Source organism: Pseudophryne corroboree, unplaced genomic scaffold, assembly GCF_028390025.1.
Source record: "Pseudophryne corroboree isolate aPseCor3 unplaced genomic scaffold, aPseCor3.hap2 scaffold_192, whole genome shotgun sequence".
NCBI lineage: Eukaryota > Metazoa > Chordata > Amphibia > Anura > Myobatrachidae > Pseudophryne > Pseudophryne corroboree.
Genome location: NW_026968559.1, coordinates 295,554 through 315,078, shown reverse-complemented (window position 1 = coordinate 315,078; position 19,525 = coordinate 295,554). Strand labels below are relative to the sequence as shown.

The following is a 19,525-nucleotide window of genomic DNA, read 5'->3' as shown; positions in this document are numbered from 1 at the left end:
CAACAACTAGTGCAAGCATTCCTGGGGGAAGGCCTGCAGCAGATGGTTTTGCATATGGTGATGTCATCCAAGCAGTGGGTCAAAGTTGGCTTCAACCCTCGTCTGCATATGAAAAGAAAAAAGGGATGTGCAGGGCATGGCGTCCTTTTGTGGCGCTTGGGTGACCCCTAATTCGCATTAAACATCTCCACCCTCCTTCGGTGTGGGGCTCATGTTGGCTATGCCCCAGCCCCTGAAGCATTCAAGATGATTTCTTGCAGCAGCTGGGCACTGTAACAGCTCCAGAGCTGCTCTGTAAAACATGTAAAAGGGTGTGGGCCCTGCAGCACTACCTGTAGTATGCATTGTGCGTTGGAAGGCACAAAGTAAGCAGACGGGAGAGGTCAGGATAGTGCGCAAGGGCATAGAAGGGAGCGGCTCAAGAAAAGAGAAGTGGAAACAGACAGCAAACTAGGCTGGAGAAAGACCTGAGACAAAGAGATCTGAATTATATGAGAGCCGACCAGAGGAAACACAAATTATGCCGTCAAGTGTCCCACATTTGGGGAAATCGCAGGAGCAGCACACCCAGAGTGCAATGGGTGAGCCTTGCCCTGGGAGAAGCACCTTCCTGATCATAGTATCTCACCTGGCAGGTAAATAGGAGTTGGGCTAGAGCTGGGGAGGGTCGCTGCTCGTGCACCCCCCTGTCAAGTGAAGGAGATCCAACTGAGGCAGCACAAGGGAACTCTCGAAAGAAGAACAAGGCTAGAGGAAGATCTGAGACAAAGAAATCTGACTTTTACCAGAGCTGACCAGAGGAAAGCACAAACACAGTCCCCCACTACCACAAATAATGCAGTTGAGTTTCCCACATTTGGGGAAATCACAGGGGTCAGCATACCCAGAATGCAATGAATGAACCTCACCCTGGGAGAACAATCTTCATGACCATGGTATCTCCTATGCAAAATAAGTATGATTTGGGATAGGGCTGGGGAGGGCCGCTGCTCAGGCACATCTCTGTCAAGTAAAGGAGATTCAACTGAGGCAGCACAAGGGAACTCTCATCTGGGGACAACAACTGCAGGGAGAACACATATTTTCAGATGAACATGGGAGGGCAGAAGGCTGCCTAATACTGAAGCACCCCCAAACAACAAACCAAATGCAACAACTAGTGCAAGCATTCCTGGGGGAAGGCCTGCAGCAGATTGATTTGCATATGGTAATGCCATCCAAGCAGTGGGTCAAAGTTGGCTTCAACCCTCGTCTGCATATCAAAAAAGAGAAAAGGGGCGTGCAGGGCATGGCGGCCTTTTGCGGCGCTTGGATGACCTCTAGTTCGCATTAAACACCTCCACCCTCCTTCGGTGTGGGGCTCATGTTGGCTATGCCCCAGCCCCTGAAGCATTCAAGCTGATTTCTTGCAGCAGCTGGGCACTGTAACAGCTCCAGAGCTGCTCTGTAAGGCAAGTAAAAGGGTGTGGGCCCTGCAGCACTACCTGTAGTTTGCATTGTGCATTGGAAGGCACAAAGTAAGCAGACGGGAGAAGTCAGGATAGTGCGCAAGGGCATAGAAGGGAGCGGCTCAAGAAAAGAGAAGTGGAAACAGACAGCAAACTATACTGGAGAGAGACCTGAGACAAAGAGATCTGAATTATACGAGAGCCGACCAGGGGAAACACAAATTATGCAGTCAAGTGTCCCACATTTGGGGAAATTGCAGGAGCAGCACACCCAGAGTGCAATGGGTGAGCCTTGCCCTGGGAGTAGCACCTTCATGATCATAGTATCTCACCTGGCAGGTAAGTAGGAGTTGGACTAGAGCTGGGGAGGGTCGCTGCTCGGGCACCCCCCTGTCAAGTGAAGGAGATCCAACTGAGGCAGCACAAGGGAACTCTTGAAAGAGGAACAAGGCTAGAGGAAGATCTGAGACAAAGAAATCTGACTTTTACCAGAGCTGACCAGAGGAAAGCACAAACACAGTCCCCCACTACCACAAATAATGCAGTCGAGTTTCCCACATTTGGGGAAATCACAGGGGTCAGCATACCCAGAATGCAATGAATGAACCTCACCCTGGGAGAACAATCTTCATGACCATGGTATCTCCTATGCAAAATAAGTATGATTTGGGATAGGGCTGGGGAGGGCCGCTGCTCAGGCACATCTCTGTCAAGTAAAGGAGATTCAACTGAGGCAGCACAAGGGAACTCTCATCTGGGGACAACAACTGCAGGGAGAACACATATTTTCAGATGAACATGGGAGGGCAGAAGGCTGCCTAATACTGAAGCACCCCCAAACAACAAACCAAATGCAACAACTAGTACAAGCATTCCTGGGGGAAGGCCTGCAGCAGATGGATTTGCATATGGTGATGTCATCCAAGCAGTGGGTCAAAGTTGGCTTCAACCCTCGTCTGCATATGAAAAGAGAAAAGGGGCGTGCAGGGCATGGCGGCCTTTTGCGGCGCTTGGATGACCCCTAGTTCGCATTAAACACCTCCACCCTACTTCGGTGTGGGGCTCATGTTGGCTATGCCCCAGCCCATGAAGCATTCAAGCTGATTACTTGCAGCAGCTGGGCACTGTAATAGCTCCAGAGCTGCTCTGTAAGGCAAGTAAAAGGGTGTGGGCCCTGCAGCACTACCTGTAGTTCGCATTGTGCATTGGAAGGCACAAAGTAAGCAGATGGGAGAAGTCAAGATAATGCGCAAGGGCATAGAAGGGAGCGGCTCAAGAAAAGAGAAGTTGAAACAGACAGCAAACTAGGCTGGAGAGAGACCTGAGACAAACAGATCTGAATTATACGAGAGCTGACCAGGGGAAACACAAATTATGCAGTCAAGTTTCCCACATTTGGGGAAATCGCAGGAGCAGCACACCCAGAGTGCAATGGGTGAGCCTTGCCCTGGGAGAAGCACCTTCATGATCATAGTATCTCACTTGGCAGGTAAGTAGGAGTTGGGCTTGAGCTGGGGAGGGTTGATGCTAGGGCACCCCCCTGTCAAGTGAAGGAGATCCAACTGAGGCAGCACAAGGGAACTCTCGAAAGAAGAACAAGGCTAGAGGAAGATCTGAGACAAATAAATCTGACTTTTACCAGAGCTGACCAGAGGAAAGCACAAACACAGTCCCCCACTACCACAAATAATGCAGTCGAGTTTCCCACATTTGGGGAAATCACAGGAGTCAGCATACCCAGAATGCAATGAATGAACCTCACCCTGGGAGAACAATCTTCATGACCATGGTATCTCCTATGCAAAATAAGTATGATTTGGGATAGAGCTGGGGAGGGCCGCTGCTCAGGCACATCTCTGTCAAGTAAAGGAGATTCAACTGAGGCAGCACAAGGGAACTCTCATCTGGGGACAACAACTGCTGGGAGAACACATATTTTCAGATGAACATGGGAGGGCAGAAGGCTGCCTAATACTGAAGCACCCCCAAACAACAAACCAAATGCAACAACTAGTACAAGCATTCCTGGGGGAAGGCCTACAGCAGATGGATTTGCATATGGTGATGTCATCCAAGCAGTGGGTCAAAGTTGGCTTCAACCCTCGTCTGCATATGAAAAGAAAAAAGGGATGTGCAGGGCATGGCGTCCTTTTGTGGCGCTTGGATGACCCCTAATTCACATTAAACATCTCCACCCTCCTTCGGTGTGGGGCTCATGTTGGCTATGCCCCAGCCCCTGAAGCATTCAAGATGATTTCTTGCAGCAGCTGGGCACTGTAACAGCTCCAGAGCTGTTCTGTAAAGCATGTAAAAGGGTGTGGGCCCTGCAGCACTACCTGTAGTATGCATTGTGCGTTGGAAGGCACAAAGTAAGCAGACGGGAGAGGTCAGGATAGTGCGCAAGGGCATAGAAGGGAGCGGCTCAAGAAAAGAGAAGTGGAAACAGACAGCAAACTAGGCTGGAGAAAGACCTGAGACAAAGAGATCTGAATTATACGAGAGCCGACCAGAGGAAACACAAATTATGCAGTCAAGTTTCCCACATTTGGGGAAATCGCAGGAGCGGCACACCCAGAGTGCAATGGGTGAGCCTTGCCCTGGGAGAAGCACCTTCCTGATCATAGTATCTCACCTGGCAGGTAAGTAGGAGTTGGGCTAGAGCTGGGGAGGGTCGCTGCTCGGGCACCCCCCTGTCAAGTGAAGGAGATCCAACTGAGGCAGCACAAGGGAACTCTCGAAAGAAGAACAAGGCTAGAGGAAGATCTGAGACAAAGAAATCTGACTTTTACCAGAGCTGAGCAGAGGAAAGCACAAACACAGTCCCCCACTACCACAAATAATGCAGTCGAGTTTCCCACATTTGGGGAAATCACAGGGGTCAGCATACCCAGAATGCAATGAATGAACCTCACCCTGGGAGAACAATCTTCATGACCATGGTATCTCCTATGCAAAATAAGTATGATTTGGGATAGGGCTGGGGAGGGCCGCTGCTCAGGCACATCTCTGTCAAGTAAAGGAGATTCAACTGAGGCAGCACAAGGGAACTCTCATCTGGGGACAACAACTGCAGGGAGAACACATATTTTCAGATGAACATGGGAGGGCAGAAGGCTGCCTAATACTGAAGCACCCCCAAACAACAAACCAAATGCAACAACTAGTGCAAGCATTCCTGGGGGAAGGCCTGCAGCAGATTGATTTGCATATGGTAATGCCATCCAAGCAGTGGGTCAAAGTTGGCTTCAACCCTCGTCTGCATATGAAAAGAGAAAAGGGGCGTGCAGGGCATGGCGGCCTTTTGCGGCGCTTGGGTGACCCTTAGTTCGCATTAAACACCCCCACCCTCCTTCGGTGTGGGGCTCATGTTGGCAATGTCCCAGCCCCTGAAGCATTCAAGCTGATTTCTTGCAGCAGCTGGGCACTGTAACAGCTCCAGAGCTGCTCTGTGAGGCAAGTAAAAGGGTGTGGGCCCTGCAGCACTACCTGTAGTTTGCATTGTGTGTTGGAAGGCACAAAGTAAGCAGACGGGAGAAGTCAGGATAGTGCGCAAGGGCATAGAAGGGAGCGGCTCAAGAAAAGAGAAGTGGAAACAGACAGCAAACTAGGCTGGAGAGAGACCTGAGACAAAGAGATCTGAATTATACGAGAGCCGACCAGGGGAAACACAAATTATGCAGTCAAGTTTCCCACATTTGGGGAAATCACAGGGGCAGCACACCCAGAGTGCAATGGGTGAGCCTTGCCCTGGGAGAAGCACCTACATGATCATAGTATCTCACCTGGCAGGTAAGTAGGAGTTGGGCTAGAGCTGCGAAGGGTCGCTGCTCGGGTACCCCCCTGTCAAGTGAAGGAGATCCAACTGAGGCAGCACAAGGGAACTCTCGAAAGAGGAACAAGGCTAGAGGAAGATCTGAGACAAAGAAATCTGATTTTTACCAGAGTTGACCAGAAGAAAGCACAAACACAGTCCCCCACTACCACAAATAATGCAGTTGAGTTTCCCACATTTGGGGAAATCACAGGGGTCAGCATACCCAGAATGCAATGAATGAACCTCACCCTGGGAGAACAATCTTCATGACCATGGTATCTCCTATGCAAAATAAGTATGATTTGGGATAGGGCTGGGGAGGGCCGCTGCTCAGGCACATCTCTGTCAAGTAAAGGAGATTCAACTGAGGCAGCACAAGGGAACTCTCATCTGGGGACAACAACTGCAGGGAGAACACATATTTTCAGATGAACATGGGAGGGCAGAAGGCTGCCTAATACTGAAGCACCCCCAAACAACAAACCAAATGCAACAACTAGTGCAAGCATTCCTGGGGGAAGGCCTGCAGCAGATGGTTTTGCATATGGTGATGTCATCCAAGCAGTGGGTCAAAGTTGGCTTCAACCCTCGTCTGCATATGAAAAGAAAAAAGGGATGTGCAGGGCATGGCGTCCTTTTGTGGCGCTTGGATGACCCCTAATTCGCATTAAACATCTCCACCCTCCTTCGGTGTGGGGCTCATGTTGGCTATGCCCCAGCCCCTGAAGCATTCAAGATGATTTCTTGCAGCAGCTGGGCACTGTAACAGCTCCAGAGCTGCTCTGTAAAGCATGTAAAAGGGTGTGGGCCCTGCAGCACTACCTGTAGTATGCATTGTGCGTTGGAAGGCACAGAGTAAGCAGACGGGAGAGGTCAGGATAGTGCGCAAGGGCATAGAAGGGAGCGGCTCAAGAAAAGAGAAGTGGAAACAGACAGCAAACTAGGCTGGAGAAAGACCTGAGACAAAGAGATCTGAATTATATGAGAGCCGACCAGAGGAAACACAAATTATGCCGTCAAGTGTCCCACATTTGGGGAAATCGCAGGAGCAGCACACCCAGAGTGCAATGGGTGAGCCTTGCCCTGGGAGAAGCACCTTCCTGATCATAGTATCTCACCTGGCAGGTAAATAGGAGTTGGGCTAGAGCTGGGGAGGGTCGCTGCTCGTGCACCCCCCTGTCAAGTGAAGGAGATCCAACTGAGGCAGCACAAGGGAACTCTCGAAAGAAGAACAAGGCTAGAGGAAGATCTGAGACAAAGAAATCTGACTTTTACCAGAGCTGACCAGATGAAAGCACAAACACAGTCCCCCACTACCACAAATAATGCAGTTGAGTTTCCCACATTTGGGGAAATCACAGGGGTCAGCATACCCAGAATGCAATGAATGAACCTCACCCTGGGAGAACAATCTTCATGACCATGGTATCTCCTATGCAAAATAAGTATGATTTGGGATAGGGCTGGGGAGGGCCGCTGCTCAGGCACATCTCTGTCAAGTAAAGGAGATTCAACTGAGGCAGCACAAGGGAACTCTCATCTGGGGACAACAACTGCAGGGAGAACACATATTTTCAGATGAACATGGGAGGGCAGAAGGCTGCCTAATACTGAAGCACCCCCAAACAACAAACCAAATGCAACAACTAGTGCAAGCATTCCTGGGGGAAGGCCTGCAGCAGATTGATTTGCATATGGTAATGCCATCCAAGCAGTGGGTCAAAGTTGGCTTCAACCCTCGTCTGCATATCAAAAAAGAGAAAAGGGGCGTGCAGGGCATGGCGGCCTTTTGCGGCGCTTGGATGACCTCTAGTTCGCATTAAACACCTCCACCCTCCTTCGGTGTGGGGCTCATGTTGGCTATGCCCCAGCCCCTGAAGCATTCAAGCTGATTTCTTGCAGCAGCTGGGCACTGTAACAGCTCCAGAGCTGCTCTGTAAGGCAAGTAAAAGGGTGTGGGCCCTGCAGCACTACCTGTAGTTTGCATTGTGCATTGGAAGGCACAAAGTAAGCAGACGGGAGAAGTCAGGATAGTGCGCAAGGGCATAGAAGGGAGCGGCTCAAGAAAAGAGAAGTGGAAACAGACAGCAAACTATACTGGAGAGAGACCTGAGACAAAGAGATCTGAATTATACGAGAGCCGACCAGGGGAAACACAAATTATGCAGTCAAGTGTCCCACATTTGGGGAAATTGCAGGAGCAGCACACCCAGAGTGCAATGGGTGAGTCTTGCCCTGGGAGTAGCACCTTCATGATCATAGTATCTCACCTGGCAGGTAAGTAGGAGTTGGGCTAGAGCTGGGGAGGGTCGCTGCTCGGGCACCCCCCTGTCAAGTGAAGGAGATCCAACTGAGGCAGCACAAGGGAACTCTTGAAAGAGGAACAAGGCTAGAGGAAGATCTGAGACAAAGAAATCTGACTTTTACCAGAGCTGACCAGAGGAAAGCACAAACACAGTCCCCCACTACCACAAATAATGCAGTCGAGTTTCCCACATTTGGGGAAATCACAGGGGTCAGCATTCCCAGAATGCAATGAATGAACCTCACCCTGGGAGAACAATCTTCATGACCATGGTATCTCCTATGCAAAATAAGTATGATTTGGGATAGGGCTGGTGAGGGCCGCTGCTCAGGCACATCTCTGTCAAGTAAAGGAGATTCAACTGAGGCAGCACAAGGGAACTCTCATCTGGGGACAACAACTGCAGGGAGAACACATATTTTCAGATGAACATGGGAGGGCAGAAGGCTGCCTAATACTGAAGCACCCCCAAACAACAAACCAAATGCAACAACTAGTACAAGCATTCCTGGGGGAAGGCCTGCAGCAGATGGATTTGCATATGGTGATGTCATCCAAGCAATGGGTCAAAGTTGGCTTCAACCCTCATCTGCATATGAAAAGAGAAAAGGGGCGTGCTGGGCATGGCGGCCTTTTGCGGCGCTTGGATGACCCCTAGTTCGCATTAAACACCTCCACCCTCATTCGGTGTGGGGCTCATGTTGGCTATGCCCCAGCCCCTGAAGCATTCAAGCTGATTTCTTGCAGCAGCTGGGCACTGTAACAGCTCCAGAGTTGCTCTGTAAGTCAAGTAAAAGGGTGTGGGCCCTGCAGCACTACCTGTAGTTCGCATTGTGCGTTGGAAGGCACAAAGTAAGCAGACGGGAGAAGTCAGGATAGTGCGCAAGGGCATAGAAGGGAGCGGCTCAAGAAAAGAGAAGTGGAAACAGACAGCAAACTAGGCTGGAGAGAGACCTGAGACAAAGAGATCTGAATTATATGAGAGCCGACCAGGGGAAACACAAATTATGCAGTCAAGTTTCCCACATTTGGGGAAATCAAAGGGGCAGCACACCCAGAGTGCAATGGGTGAGCCTTGCCCTGGGAGAAGCACCTACATGATCATAGTATCTCACCTGGCAGGTAAGTAGGAGTTGGGCTAGAGCTGGGGAGGGTCGCTGCTCGGGCACCCCCCTGTCAAGTGAAGGAGATCCAACTGAGGCAGCACAAGGGAACTCTCGAAAGAAGAACAAGGCTAGAGGAAGATCTGAGACAAAGAAATCTGACTTTTACCAGAGCTGACCAGAGGAAAGCACAAACACAGTCCCCCACTACCACAAATAATGCAGTCGAGTTTCCCACATTTGGGGAAATCACAGGGGTCATCATACCCAGAATGCAATGAATGAACCTCACCCTGGGAGAACAATCTTCATGACCATGATATCTCCTATGCAAAATAAGTATGATTTGGGATAGGGCTGGGGAGGGCCGCTGCTCAGGCACATCTCTGTCAAGTAAAGGCGATTCAACTGAGGCAGCACAAGGGAACTCTCATCTGGGGACAACAACTGCAGGGAGAACACATATTTTCAGATGAACATGGGAGGGCAGAAGGCTGCCTAATACTGAAGCACCCCCAAACAACAAACCAAATGCAACAACTAGTGCAAGCATTCCTGGGGGAAGGCCTGCAGCAGATGGATTTGCATATGGTGATGTCATCCAAGCAGTGGGTCAAAGTTGGCTTCAACCCTCGTCTGCATATGAAAAGAAAAAAGGGATGTGCAGGGCATGGCGGCCTTTTGCGGCGCTTGCATGACCCCTAATTCGCATTAAACACCTCCACCCTCCTTCGGTGTGGGGCTCATGTTGGCTATGCCCCAGCACCTGAAGCATTCAAGCTGATTTCTTGCAGCAGCTGGGCACTGTAACAGCTCCAGAGCTGCTCTGTAAGGCAACTAAAAGGGTGTGGGCCCTGCAGCACTACCTGTAGTTCGCATTGTGCGTTGGAAGGCACAAAGTAAGCAGACGGGAGTAGTCAGGATAGTGCGCAAGGGCATAGAAGGGAGCGGTTCAAGAAAAGAGAAGTGGAAACAGACAGCAAACTAGGCTGGAGAGAGACCTGAGACAAAGAGATCTGAATTATACGAGAGCCGACCAGAGGAAACACAAATTATGCAGTCAAGTGTCCCACATTTGGGGAAATCGCAGGAGCAGCACACCCAGAGTGCAATGGGTGAGACTTGCCCTGGGAGAAGCACCTTCCTGATCATAGCATCTCACCTGGCAGGTAAGTAGGAGTTGGGCTAGAGCTGGGGAGGGTCGCTGCTCGGGCACCCCCCTGTCAAGTGAAGGAGATCCAACTGAGGCAGCACAAGGGAACTCTCGAAAGAAGAACAAGGCTAGAGGAAGATCTGAGACAAAGAAATCTGACTTTTACCAGAGCTGACCAGAGGAAAGCACAAACACAGTCCCCCTCTACCACAAATAATGCAGTCGAGTTTTCCACATTTGGGGAAATCACAGGGGTCATCATACCCAGAATGCAATGAATGAACCTCACCCTGGGAGAACAATCTTCATGACCATGATATCTCCTATGCAAAATAAGTATGATTTCGGATAGGGCTGGGGAGGGCCGCTGCTCAGGCACATCTCTGTCAAGTAAAGGCGATTCAACTGAGGCAGCACAAGGGAACTCTCATCTGGGGACAACAACTGCAGGGAGAACACATATTTTCAGATGAACATGGGAGGGCAGAAGGCTGCCTAATACTGAAGCACCCCCAAACAACAAACCAAATGCAACAACTAGTACAAGCATTCCTGGGGGAAGGCCTGCAGCAGATGGATTTGCATATGGTGATGTCATCCAAGCAGTGGGTCAAAGTTGGCTTCAACCCTCGTCTGCATATGAAAAGAAAAAAGGGATGTGCTGGGCATGGCGTCCTTTTGTGGCGCTTGGATGACCCTTAATTCGCATTAAACATCTCCACCCTCCTTCGGTGTGGGGCTCATGTTGGCTATGCCCCAGCCCGTGAAGCATTCAAGATGATTTCTTGCAGCAGCTGGGCACTGTAACAGCTCCAGAGCTGTTCTGTAAAGCATGTAAAAGGGTGTGGGCCCTGCAGCACTACCTGTAGTATGCATTGTGCGTTGGAAGGCACAAAGTAAGCAGACGGGAGAGGTCAGGATAGTGCGCAAGGGCATAGAAGGGAGCGGCTCAAGAAAAGAGAAGTGGAAACAGACAGCAAACTAGGCTGGAGAAAGACCTGAGACAAAGAGATCTGAATTATACGAGAGCCGACCAGAGGAAACACAAATTATGCAGTCAAGTTTCCCACATTTGGGGAAATCGCAGGAGCAGCACACCCAGAGTGCAATGGGTGAGCCTTGCCTTGGGAGAAGCACCTTCCTGATCATAGTATCTCACCTGGCAGGTAAGTAGGAGTTGGGCTCGAGCTGGGGAGGGTCGCTGCTCGGGCACCCCCCTGTCAAGTGAAGGAGATCCAACTGAGGCAGCACAAGGGAACTCTCGAAAGAAGAACAAGGCTAGAGGAAGATCTGAGACAAAGAAATCTGACTTTTACCAGAGCTGAGCAGAGGAAAGCACAAACACAGTCCCCCACTACCACAAATAATGCAGTCAAGTTTCCCACATTTGGGGAAATCACAGGGGTCAGCATACCCAGAATGCAATGAATGAACCTCACCCTGGGAGAACAATCTTCATGACCATGGTATCTCCTATGCAAAATAAGTATGATTTGGGATAGGGCTGGGGAGGGCCGCTGCTCAGGCACATCTCTGTCAAGTAAAGGAGATTCAACTGAGGCAGCACAAGGGAACTCTCATCTGGGGACAACAACTGCAGGGAGAACACATATTTTCAGATGAACATGGGAGGGCAGAAGGCTGCCTAATACTGAAGCACCCCCAAACAACAAACCAAATGCAACAACTAGTGCAAGCATTCCTGGGGGAAGGCCTGCAGCAGATTGATTTGCATATGGTAATGCCATCCAAGCAGTGGGTCAAAGTTGGCTTCAACCCTCGTCTGCATATGAAAAGAGAAAAGGGGCGTGCAGGGCATGGCGGCCTTTTGCGGCGCTTGGGTGACCCTTAGTTCGCATTAAACACCCCCACCCTCCTTCGGTGTGGGGCTCATGTTGGCAATGCCCCAGCCCCTGAAGCATTCAAGATGATTTCTTGCAGCAGCTGGGTACTGTAACAGCTCCAGAGCTGCTCTGTGAGGCAAGTAAAAGGGTGTGGGCCCTGCAGCACTACCTGTAGTTTGCATTGTGTGTTGGAAGGCACAAAGTAAACAGACGGGAGAAGTCAGGATAGTGCGCAAGGGCATAGAAGGGAGCGGCTCAAGAAAAGAGAAGTGGAAACAGACAGCAAACTAGGCTGGAGAGAGACCTGAGACAAAGAGATCTGAATTATACGAGAGACGACCAGGGGAAACACAAATTATGCAGTCAAGTTTCCCACATTTGGGGAAATCACAGGGGCAGCACACCCAGAGTGCAATGGGTGAGCCTTGCCCTGGGAGAAGCACCTACATGATCATAGTATCTCCCCTGGCAGGTAAGTAGGAGTTGGGCTAGAGCTGGGGAGGGTCGCTGCTCGGGTACCCCCCTGTCAAGTGAAGGAGATCCAACTGAGGCAGCACAAGGGAACTCTCGAAAGAGGAACAAGGCTAGAGGAAGATCTGAGACAAAGAAATCTGATTTTTACCAGAGTTGACCAGAAGAAAGCACAAACACAGTCCCCCACTACCACAAATAATGCAGTCGAGTTTCCCACATTTGGGGAAATCACAGGGGTCAGCATACCCAGAATGCAATGAATGAACCTCACCCTGGGAGAACAATCTTCATGACCATGGTATCTCCTATGCAAAATAAGTATGATTTGGGATAGGGCTGGGGAGGGCCGCTGCTCAGGCACATCTCTGTCAAGTAAAGGAGATTCAACTGAGGCAGCACAAGGGAACTCTCATCTGGGGACAACAACTGCAGGGAGAACACATATTTTCAGATGAACATGGGAGGGCAGAAGGCTGCCTAATACTGAAGCACCCCCAAACAACAAACCAAATGCAACAACTAGTGCAAGCATTCCTGGGGGAAGGCCTGCAGCAGATGGATTTGCATATGGTGATGTCATCCAAGCAGTGGGTCAAAGTTGGCTTCAACCCTCGTCTGCATATGAAAAGAAAAAAGGGATGTGCAGGGCATGGTGTCCTTTTGTGGCGCTTGGATGACCCCTCCTTCGGTGTGGGGCTCATGTTGGCTATGCCCCAGCCCCTGAAGCATTCAAGATGATTTCTTGCAGCAGCTGGGCACTGTAACAGCTCCAGAGTTGCTCTGTAAAGCATGTAAAAGGGTGTGGGCCCTGCAGCACTACCTGTAGTATGCATTGTGCGTTGGAAGGCACAAAGTAAGCAGACGGGAGAGGTCAGGATAGTGCGCAACTGCATAGAAGGGAGCGGCTCAAGAAAAGAGAAGTGGAAACAGACAGCAAACTAGGCTGGAGAAAGACCTGAGACAAAGAGATCTGAATTATATGAGAGCCGACCAGAGGAAACACAAATTATGCAGTCAAGTGTCCCACATTTGGGGAAATCGCAGGAGCAGCACACCCAGAGTGCAATGGGTGAGCCTTGCCCTGGGAGAAGCACCTTCCTGATCATAGTATCTCACCTGGCAGGTAAATAGGAGTTGGGCTAGAGCTGGGGAGGGTCGCTGCTCGTGCACCCCCCTGTCAAGTGAAGGAGATCCAACTGAGGCAGCACAAGGGAACTCTCGAAAGAAGAACAAGGCTAGAGGAAGATCTGAGACAAAGAAATCTGACTTTTACCAGAGCTGACCAGAGGAAAGCACAAACACAGTCCCCCACTACCACAAATAATGCAGTCGAGTTTACCACATTTGGGGAAATCACAGGGGTCAGCATACCCAGAATGCAATGAATGAACCTCACCCTGGGAAAACAATCTTCATGACCATGGTATCTCCTATGCAAAATAAGTATGATTTGAGATAGGGCTGGGGAGGGCCGCTGCTCAGGCACATCTCTGTCAAGTAAAGGAGATTCAACTGAGGCAGCACAAGGGAACTCTCATCTGGGGACAACAACTGCAGGGAGAACACATATTTTCAGATGAACATGGGAGGGCAGAAGGCTGCCTAATACTGAAGCACCCCCAAACAACAAACCAAATGCAACAACTAGTGCAAGCATTCCTGGGGGAAGGCCTGCAGCAGATTGATTTGCATATGGTAATGCCATCCAAGCAGTGGGTCAAAGTTGGCTTCAACTCTCGTCTGCATATGAAAAGAGAAAAGGGGCGTGCAGGGCATGGCGGCCTTTTGCGGCGCTTGGATGACCCCTAGTTCGCATTAAACACCTCCACCCTCCTTCGGTGTGGGGCTCATGTTGGCTATGCCCCAGCCCCTGAAGCATTCAAGCTGATTTCTTGCAGCAGCTGGGCACTGTAACAGACCCAGAGCTGCTCTGTAAGGCAAGTAAAAGGGTGTGGGCCCTGCAGTACTACCTGTAGTTTGCATTGTGCATTGGAAAGCACAAAGTAAGCAGACGGGAGAAGTCAGGATAGTGCGGAGGGCTGGGTCAGTTGATTGTGGGCGAGTTTGTAAGCCATTGGCGGTGGCAGCGGGTATCGGCTCAGAGGCAGTAGCGGGCATTGGCTAAGGGTCATGGGCAGGATTCGGCGGACATTATGGCTGTAGTGCCTCACTAGCCACTGACCTCACCGCACGCCACTGTGGGACAGATGTAACATGCAGAGAGAGGTAGATTTGGGAGGGGGAATGTCCTAGCATAACTGTTAATTGCAGTGTAATACTGTAATTCAGCTGTGCAGCATTTGTGGCTAAATGTCAAAGAAGCCAGTATTTACCCTGCATGCAAAACAATAAATGTATTTGAACATACCTCCCAACTATCCCAATTTTTGCAGGACAGTCACTTTTTTGGGGAATGTCCAGCTAACCCAAACACCCCCCCCCCCCTTCCCATGGGGAAGGGGGTGGATGGGGGGTGGAAGGCTCCCTGTAGCTTGTTGCTCTGCAAATATGCACATTGTGGGTAATTCAGACCCGATCGCTAGGGTGTGTTTTTTGCATCCCTGTAATCAGGTAGTTGTCGCCTACAGCGGAAGGGAAAATTTGCTGTGCAGGTGTGTGATCACATGTGCACAAGAGCTGCACAGCTCAGCACTTACTCAGCCATTGAGGTGACGTCACAAATCCTCCCACAAAACGCCGGGTCCCTCCAGTGTTTTTCCGGACACTCCCTAGACACATTCAGTTGCCACCCACACAAACACCCTCTTCTTGTCAATCTTCTTGTGATCTCCGGGCCGTCGCACTTACGCATTGTGGCGCATACGCATGTGCAATGCAAACCAGATTGCCCGCTGGGTGAAAATAAATTGAAGCGATCTGGTCTGAATAAGCCTCAATCTCTATTCACGGGAGACAGAGGGGCTGGGGCATGGCCAGCAGCTCACAGAGCACCTATAATGACAAAAATGGGAGACATGGCTCATGATCGCGATATACCTGCGAAGGTACGCCCTCTACTGATTGACAGGCAGAGGCATTCGTATTTTCTGCGGGGCACCCGGAGAAAATGTAGGCACATGCACAGGATGGACCCTGCGTATATGCCCCCATCCTCTTCATAGTTTTTGCGGTTGGAACGCGTATTACGATCCAAACTGAATTAGGCCCTATGTCTTATATACACGAGCAGTGTGAAAACATCAATCGATGGGGGTAATTCCAAGTTGATCGCAGCAGGAATTTTGTTAGCAGTTGGGCAAAACCATGTGTACTGCAGGGGAGGCAGATATAACATGTGCAGAAAGAGTTAGATTTGGGTGAGTTATTTTGTTTCTGTGCAGGGTAAGCCCCACACATTAATGCCCTTTGGAACATATTATGTCACTCACCACAATATCTGTGATACACTATGCCCTACAGTAAAGCTTCTAATTACTTTTACAAAAACTGCTCAATGCCAAGAGTTTCACGTGCTGGGTGTCATGCTCATTGCCAGGGGTTTCACTCTCTGGGTGTCATGCTCATTGCCAGGGGGAACGCAGTAGGGGGTGTTATATAGTAAGCACCACTATGGCATAGTATATAGCATTATATATATTGTGAGCACTGGTGATGTTGAGTGCAGTAGAGCTGCTGCTGGGTAATTACAATTTACTACAACCACCAATATATTCTGCTGCACTATATATATGCAAAGCTAATTCTGCTGGGTAATTACAATTGACTACAACCACCAATATATTCTGCTGCACTATATCTATATTTGCAAAGCTAATTCTGCTGGGTAATTACAATTGACTACAACCACCAATATATTCTGCTGCACTATATCTATATATGAAAAGCTAATTCTGCTGAGTAATTACAATTGACTACAACCACCAATATATTCTGCTGCACTATATCTATATATGCAAAGCTAATTCTGCTGGGTAATGCAAATTGAAACATTATTGCATAGTATGTGATTTTGAAGTACTTTTTTAAAGTTTTGAATGATATAGACCCAGTTTAATCTTTGTGGAATGCCTGGTTGTTGTTTTTAAGGTAATTTATTGCCTGGCATTTGAGGGGGTGGGGTGTGGTTACAGATTTCAATTATTGGTTTCACTTGTAATAGTCTTCTACTTAAGTCCAATGGTGTAGGCTGTGCAAAGCCGTTTGGCTGTGCATTTATTGATCCAAGCGTGCATTTTTATCAAAGCGTGATAAAATTGACACATAACAGCAGCGTTCAATCAGCGTTAATTTATCTTCAGCTGATATCGATTGTGAATTGACGTTTCTTCTCTTCTTGTCACCTACAGGTAATTACAATTGACTACAACCACCAATATATTCTGCTGCACTATATCTATATATGCAAAGCTAATTCTGCTGGGTAATGCAAATTGAAACATTATCGCATAGTATGTGATTTTTAAGTACTTTTTTAAAGTTTTGAATGATATAGACCCAGTTTAATCTTTGTGGAATGCCTGGTTGTTGTTTTTAAGGTAATTTATTGCCTGGCATTTGAGGGGGTGGGGTGTGGTTACAGATTTCAATTATTGGTTTCACTTGTAATAGTCTTCTACTTAAGTCCAATGGTGTAGGCTGTGCATTTATTGATCTAAGCGTGCATTTTTATCAAAGCGTGATAAAATTGACACATAACAGCAGTGTTCAATCAGCGTTCAATCGAAGTGAAAAAGAAGGAAAACAGAAGCACACCAATCTAACAAAACAAAGAAAACTGAAGAACTAATAACAAATGTGAGTCACTTACTCCTCAGATCACTCACCTCCTGATTGTTGCATCTGATTACATAGCACAGAACTACCTTACTTGGACATTTCATAAACCATCCATTTCACCTACAAATGCCTGTATCTGTATTATTGTAATTTTGTTTTTTAAGCACAGCTGCACCAATGCAATTTTACCTGCAAACACTTAAAACATCTAACATAATTACCATTGCTTCTTAAACCTCTCACAATCCTTTCATTTCTTACACTCCAAATACATTTCTGCACCCACTTTATCTACGCTTTTGACTCATTTCATACTAAATCTACACCCCTTGAGCCTACACTGCTTTTCTCACCTGCATTTCTGCAATTCTTCTGCTCGGATTGCCTTACAGTCTCCTCTCCTACTTCCACTACTTCAACCTATTTACCTACTTAACACTATGTCAAGGTTTTCTTATACTCCCCACATCACTCAGTGTCTACCTAATAATGTATCTTTATCCTTCCCCACTAGTCTCCTCCACCTCCTCCTCTCTCCCCTCCTCTGTCTCCCCTCCATCCCTCTGTTTCCTTCCCCCACCTTTCCTGTTACCCCACTTTCATTCACCTCTGCCCCATGGTCCTGCTACCCCACAACTCAGCCCTGCTCCCTCTCTCCCTTCCCTGTCACCTCCCCACACCCCCATCCACATCACACTGACCTCCCTCCCTGCCCACCTCCTGCAGTTTCCCCTCCTAGCTCAGGCACCCGTACCATCACTACTCTCTCATCATCCCTGCCCTCAAAGTTAATCCCACCTCATCGCTACAGCAACCCTGAAAATCTAATTCACATCTCTCCCACAAACTCATACCCCCTATCCTGTGCCCTCTGGAATGCCAGATCTGTTTGTAACAAACTGGTCCCCACTCATGACCTTTTCATTTCCAACTCCCTACACCTACTAGCCATTACTGAAACTTGGATTATGCCCTCTGACACTACTTCTGCTGCTGCTCTCTCTGCTGGGGGCCTTACATTCACACACACACCCCGACCTGGGGGTCGCCATGGGGGTGGTGTTGGGGTCCTTTTACCTTCTAGTTACTCCTACCAACTCATACCACCAGAACCATCCCTTATATTCTCTACATTTGAGGTCCACACCATATGCCTCTTCCAACCAGTCCATCTTAGAGTAGCTGTCATTTACCGGCCCCCTGGCACTGCTTCCAAATTCATCGACAACTTTGCTTCCTGGCTTCCTCACTTCCTCTCTTCTGACATTCCCACCATTATCCTAGGCGATTTCAACATCCCTATTGACATCCCCACACAATCCCCTGCCTCTAAACTCCTTAACCTCACCTCTTCACTTGGTCTCTCCCAGTGGACCTCCTCACCCTCCCATGTGAATGGGAGCTCACTGGATCTGGTCTTCACTCACCGCTGTGATATTTCTGATTTTTCCAACTCCCCATTTCCCCTCTCTGACCACCACCTGCTCTCCTTCAACCTATCTCTCTCGACTTCCCCATCTCTACCTCCTAAGGCTACCATCACTAAGCGTAACATTGAAGCTATTGACACCACATTCCTTTCCTCCCTGTTTGACTCACTTCTCTCTCCTATTCTCTCTCTCTCATGCCCTGAACAAGCCACTTCCACATACAATGCTTCCCTTACTTCTGCTCTTGACTCTGTTGCTCCACCAACCACTATTCACCCTTGCAAATTAACACCTCAACCCTGGCACACCAAATGCACCAGATATCTGCAAAAATGCTCATGTACTGCTGAGTGACACTGGAGGAAATCACGCTCTAAGGCAGACTTCCTCCATTTCAAACTTATGCTCTCATCCTTCAGTGCTGCCCTTTCTCTTGCTAAACAGTCATACTTCAAGAACCTCATCTCCTCCCAGTCTTCCAACCCCCGGCGCCTCTTTGCCACTCTCAACTCACTCCTCTGCCCACCTCCACCTCGTCTCCCTTCCTCACTCTCTGCTCTTGACTTTGCCACTTACTTCACATCCAAAATTGACTCCATACGTCAGGACATCACATCACACCAGACTATCAGTAACCAGCCTTCTCCCATCCCTTACCAACCCTCCCCATCCCTCGCACCAACTCTGTCATCTTTCTCCCATGCATCTGGAGAGGAAGTCATGGCCCTCATTCGTTCCTGTCCCCTCACCACCTCCCCACTTGACCCTATCCCCTCCCGCCTCCTTTGCCACCTCTCTTCTTCTGCTTGTTCCCATCTTTCCCACCTTCTCAATCTCTCCCTCTCATCAGGCACTGTCCCCTCTGCCTTCAAGCACGCTCTCATCTCTCCTATTCTTAAAAAACCTACCCTTGATCCAAACACTATCTCCAACTACCGACCCATCTCTCTCCTCCCTTTTGCCTCCAAACTCCTTGAGCGTATTGTCTACAACCGCCTTACTTCCTTTCTTTCCTCACACTCACTGCTTGACCCATTCCAGTCTGGCTTCCGTCCTCTCCACTCCACTGAAACTGCCCTTACAAAAGTATGCAATGACCTCCATGCTGCTAAATCTAAGGGACACTACTCTCTACTTATTCTACTTGATCTCTCTGCTGCTTTTGACACTGTGGACCATCCTCTCCTACTGCAAATCCTTCACTCCATTGGTTTGCG

The 19,525-nt window shown here is 49.0% G+C and overlaps 23 non-coding genes and 1 pseudogene across 23 annotated transcripts; all 24 read right to left on the bottom strand.

Moving 5' to 3' along the window:
- Window positions 1–480: 480 nt before the first annotated feature.
- On the bottom strand, window positions 481–643 carry LOC135004306 (U1 spliceosomal RNA). Its single transcript, XR_010205130.1, has one exon. It is a non-coding gene; the product is annotated as a U1 spliceosomal RNA (small nuclear RNA).
- Window positions 644–795: 152 nt separating this feature from the next.
- On the bottom strand, window positions 796–959 carry LOC135004245 (U1 spliceosomal RNA). The gene has a single exon (XR_010205072.1). It is a non-coding gene; the product is annotated as a U1 spliceosomal RNA (small nuclear RNA).
- Window positions 960–1,632: 673 nt separating this feature from the next.
- LOC135004285 (U1 spliceosomal RNA) lies at window positions 1,633–1,795 on the bottom strand. Its single transcript, XR_010205112.1, has one exon. It is a non-coding gene; the product is annotated as a U1 spliceosomal RNA (small nuclear RNA).
- A 152-nt stretch (window positions 1,796–1,947) lies between these two features.
- On the bottom strand, window positions 1,948–2,111 carry LOC135004249 (U1 spliceosomal RNA). The gene has a single exon (XR_010205076.1). It is a non-coding gene; the product is annotated as a U1 spliceosomal RNA (small nuclear RNA).
- A 671-nt stretch (window positions 2,112–2,782) lies between these two features.
- On the bottom strand, window positions 2,783–2,945 carry LOC135004289 (U1 spliceosomal RNA). The gene has a single exon (XR_010205116.1). It is a non-coding gene; the product is annotated as a U1 spliceosomal RNA (small nuclear RNA).
- Window positions 2,946–3,097: 152 nt separating this feature from the next.
- On the bottom strand, window positions 3,098–3,261 carry LOC135004263 (U1 spliceosomal RNA). The gene has a single exon (XR_010205089.1). It is a non-coding gene; the product is annotated as a U1 spliceosomal RNA (small nuclear RNA).
- Window positions 3,262–3,932: 671 nt separating this feature from the next.
- LOC135004278 (U1 spliceosomal RNA) lies at window positions 3,933–4,095 on the bottom strand. Its single transcript, XR_010205105.1, has one exon. It is a non-coding gene; the product is annotated as a U1 spliceosomal RNA (small nuclear RNA).
- Window positions 4,096–4,247: 152 nt separating this feature from the next.
- Window positions 4,248–4,411, bottom strand: LOC135004248 (U1 spliceosomal RNA). Its single transcript, XR_010205075.1, has one exon. It is a non-coding gene; the product is annotated as a U1 spliceosomal RNA (small nuclear RNA).
- Window positions 4,412–5,082: 671 nt separating this feature from the next.
- LOC135004295 (U1 spliceosomal RNA) lies at window positions 5,083–5,245 on the bottom strand. The gene has a single exon (XR_010205121.1). It is a non-coding gene; the product is annotated as a U1 spliceosomal RNA (small nuclear RNA).
- A 152-nt stretch (window positions 5,246–5,397) lies between these two features.
- On the bottom strand, window positions 5,398–5,561 carry LOC135004255 (U1 spliceosomal RNA). Its single transcript, XR_010205082.1, has one exon. It is a non-coding gene; the product is annotated as a U1 spliceosomal RNA (small nuclear RNA).
- Window positions 5,562–6,232: 671 nt separating this feature from the next.
- On the bottom strand, window positions 6,233–6,395 carry LOC135004305 (U1 spliceosomal RNA). The gene has a single exon (XR_010205129.1). It is a non-coding gene; the product is annotated as a U1 spliceosomal RNA (small nuclear RNA).
- Window positions 6,396–6,547: 152 nt separating this feature from the next.
- On the bottom strand, window positions 6,548–6,711 carry LOC135004268 (U1 spliceosomal RNA). The gene has a single exon (XR_010205095.1). It is a non-coding gene; the product is annotated as a U1 spliceosomal RNA (small nuclear RNA).
- A 673-nt stretch (window positions 6,712–7,384) lies between these two features.
- On the bottom strand, window positions 7,385–7,547 carry LOC135004302 (U1 spliceosomal RNA). Its single transcript, XR_010205126.1, has one exon. It is a non-coding gene; the product is annotated as a U1 spliceosomal RNA (small nuclear RNA).
- A 152-nt stretch (window positions 7,548–7,699) lies between these two features.
- Window positions 7,700–7,863, bottom strand: LOC135004262 (U1 spliceosomal RNA). Its single transcript, XR_010205088.1, has one exon. It is a non-coding gene; the product is annotated as a U1 spliceosomal RNA (small nuclear RNA).
- Window positions 7,864–8,555: 692 nt separating this feature from the next.
- LOC135004299 (U1 spliceosomal RNA) lies at window positions 8,556–8,697 on the bottom strand (annotated as a pseudogene).
- Window positions 8,698–8,849: 152 nt separating this feature from the next.
- LOC135004271 (U1 spliceosomal RNA) lies at window positions 8,850–9,013 on the bottom strand. The gene has a single exon (XR_010205099.1). It is a non-coding gene; the product is annotated as a U1 spliceosomal RNA (small nuclear RNA).
- Window positions 9,014–9,684: 671 nt separating this feature from the next.
- Window positions 9,685–9,847, bottom strand: LOC135004298 (U1 spliceosomal RNA). The gene has a single exon (XR_010205124.1). It is a non-coding gene; the product is annotated as a U1 spliceosomal RNA (small nuclear RNA).
- Window positions 9,848–9,999: 152 nt separating this feature from the next.
- LOC135004273 (U1 spliceosomal RNA) lies at window positions 10,000–10,163 on the bottom strand. The gene has a single exon (XR_010205101.1). It is a non-coding gene; the product is annotated as a U1 spliceosomal RNA (small nuclear RNA).
- A 671-nt stretch (window positions 10,164–10,834) lies between these two features.
- Window positions 10,835–10,997, bottom strand: LOC135004277 (U1 spliceosomal RNA). The gene has a single exon (XR_010205104.1). It is a non-coding gene; the product is annotated as a U1 spliceosomal RNA (small nuclear RNA).
- Window positions 10,998–11,149: 152 nt separating this feature from the next.
- On the bottom strand, window positions 11,150–11,313 carry LOC135004265 (U1 spliceosomal RNA). Its single transcript, XR_010205092.1, has one exon. It is a non-coding gene; the product is annotated as a U1 spliceosomal RNA (small nuclear RNA).
- Window positions 11,314–11,984: 671 nt separating this feature from the next.
- On the bottom strand, window positions 11,985–12,147 carry LOC135004281 (U1 spliceosomal RNA). The gene has a single exon (XR_010205108.1). It is a non-coding gene; the product is annotated as a U1 spliceosomal RNA (small nuclear RNA).
- Window positions 12,148–12,299: 152 nt separating this feature from the next.
- LOC135004264 (U1 spliceosomal RNA) lies at window positions 12,300–12,463 on the bottom strand. Its single transcript, XR_010205090.1, has one exon. It is a non-coding gene; the product is annotated as a U1 spliceosomal RNA (small nuclear RNA).
- A 646-nt stretch (window positions 12,464–13,109) lies between these two features.
- Window positions 13,110–13,272, bottom strand: LOC135004294 (U1 spliceosomal RNA). The gene has a single exon (XR_010205120.1). It is a non-coding gene; the product is annotated as a U1 spliceosomal RNA (small nuclear RNA).
- Window positions 13,273–13,424: 152 nt separating this feature from the next.
- Window positions 13,425–13,588, bottom strand: LOC135004260 (U1 spliceosomal RNA). Its single transcript, XR_010205086.1, has one exon. It is a non-coding gene; the product is annotated as a U1 spliceosomal RNA (small nuclear RNA).
- Window positions 13,589–19,525: the final 5,937 nt, after the last annotated feature.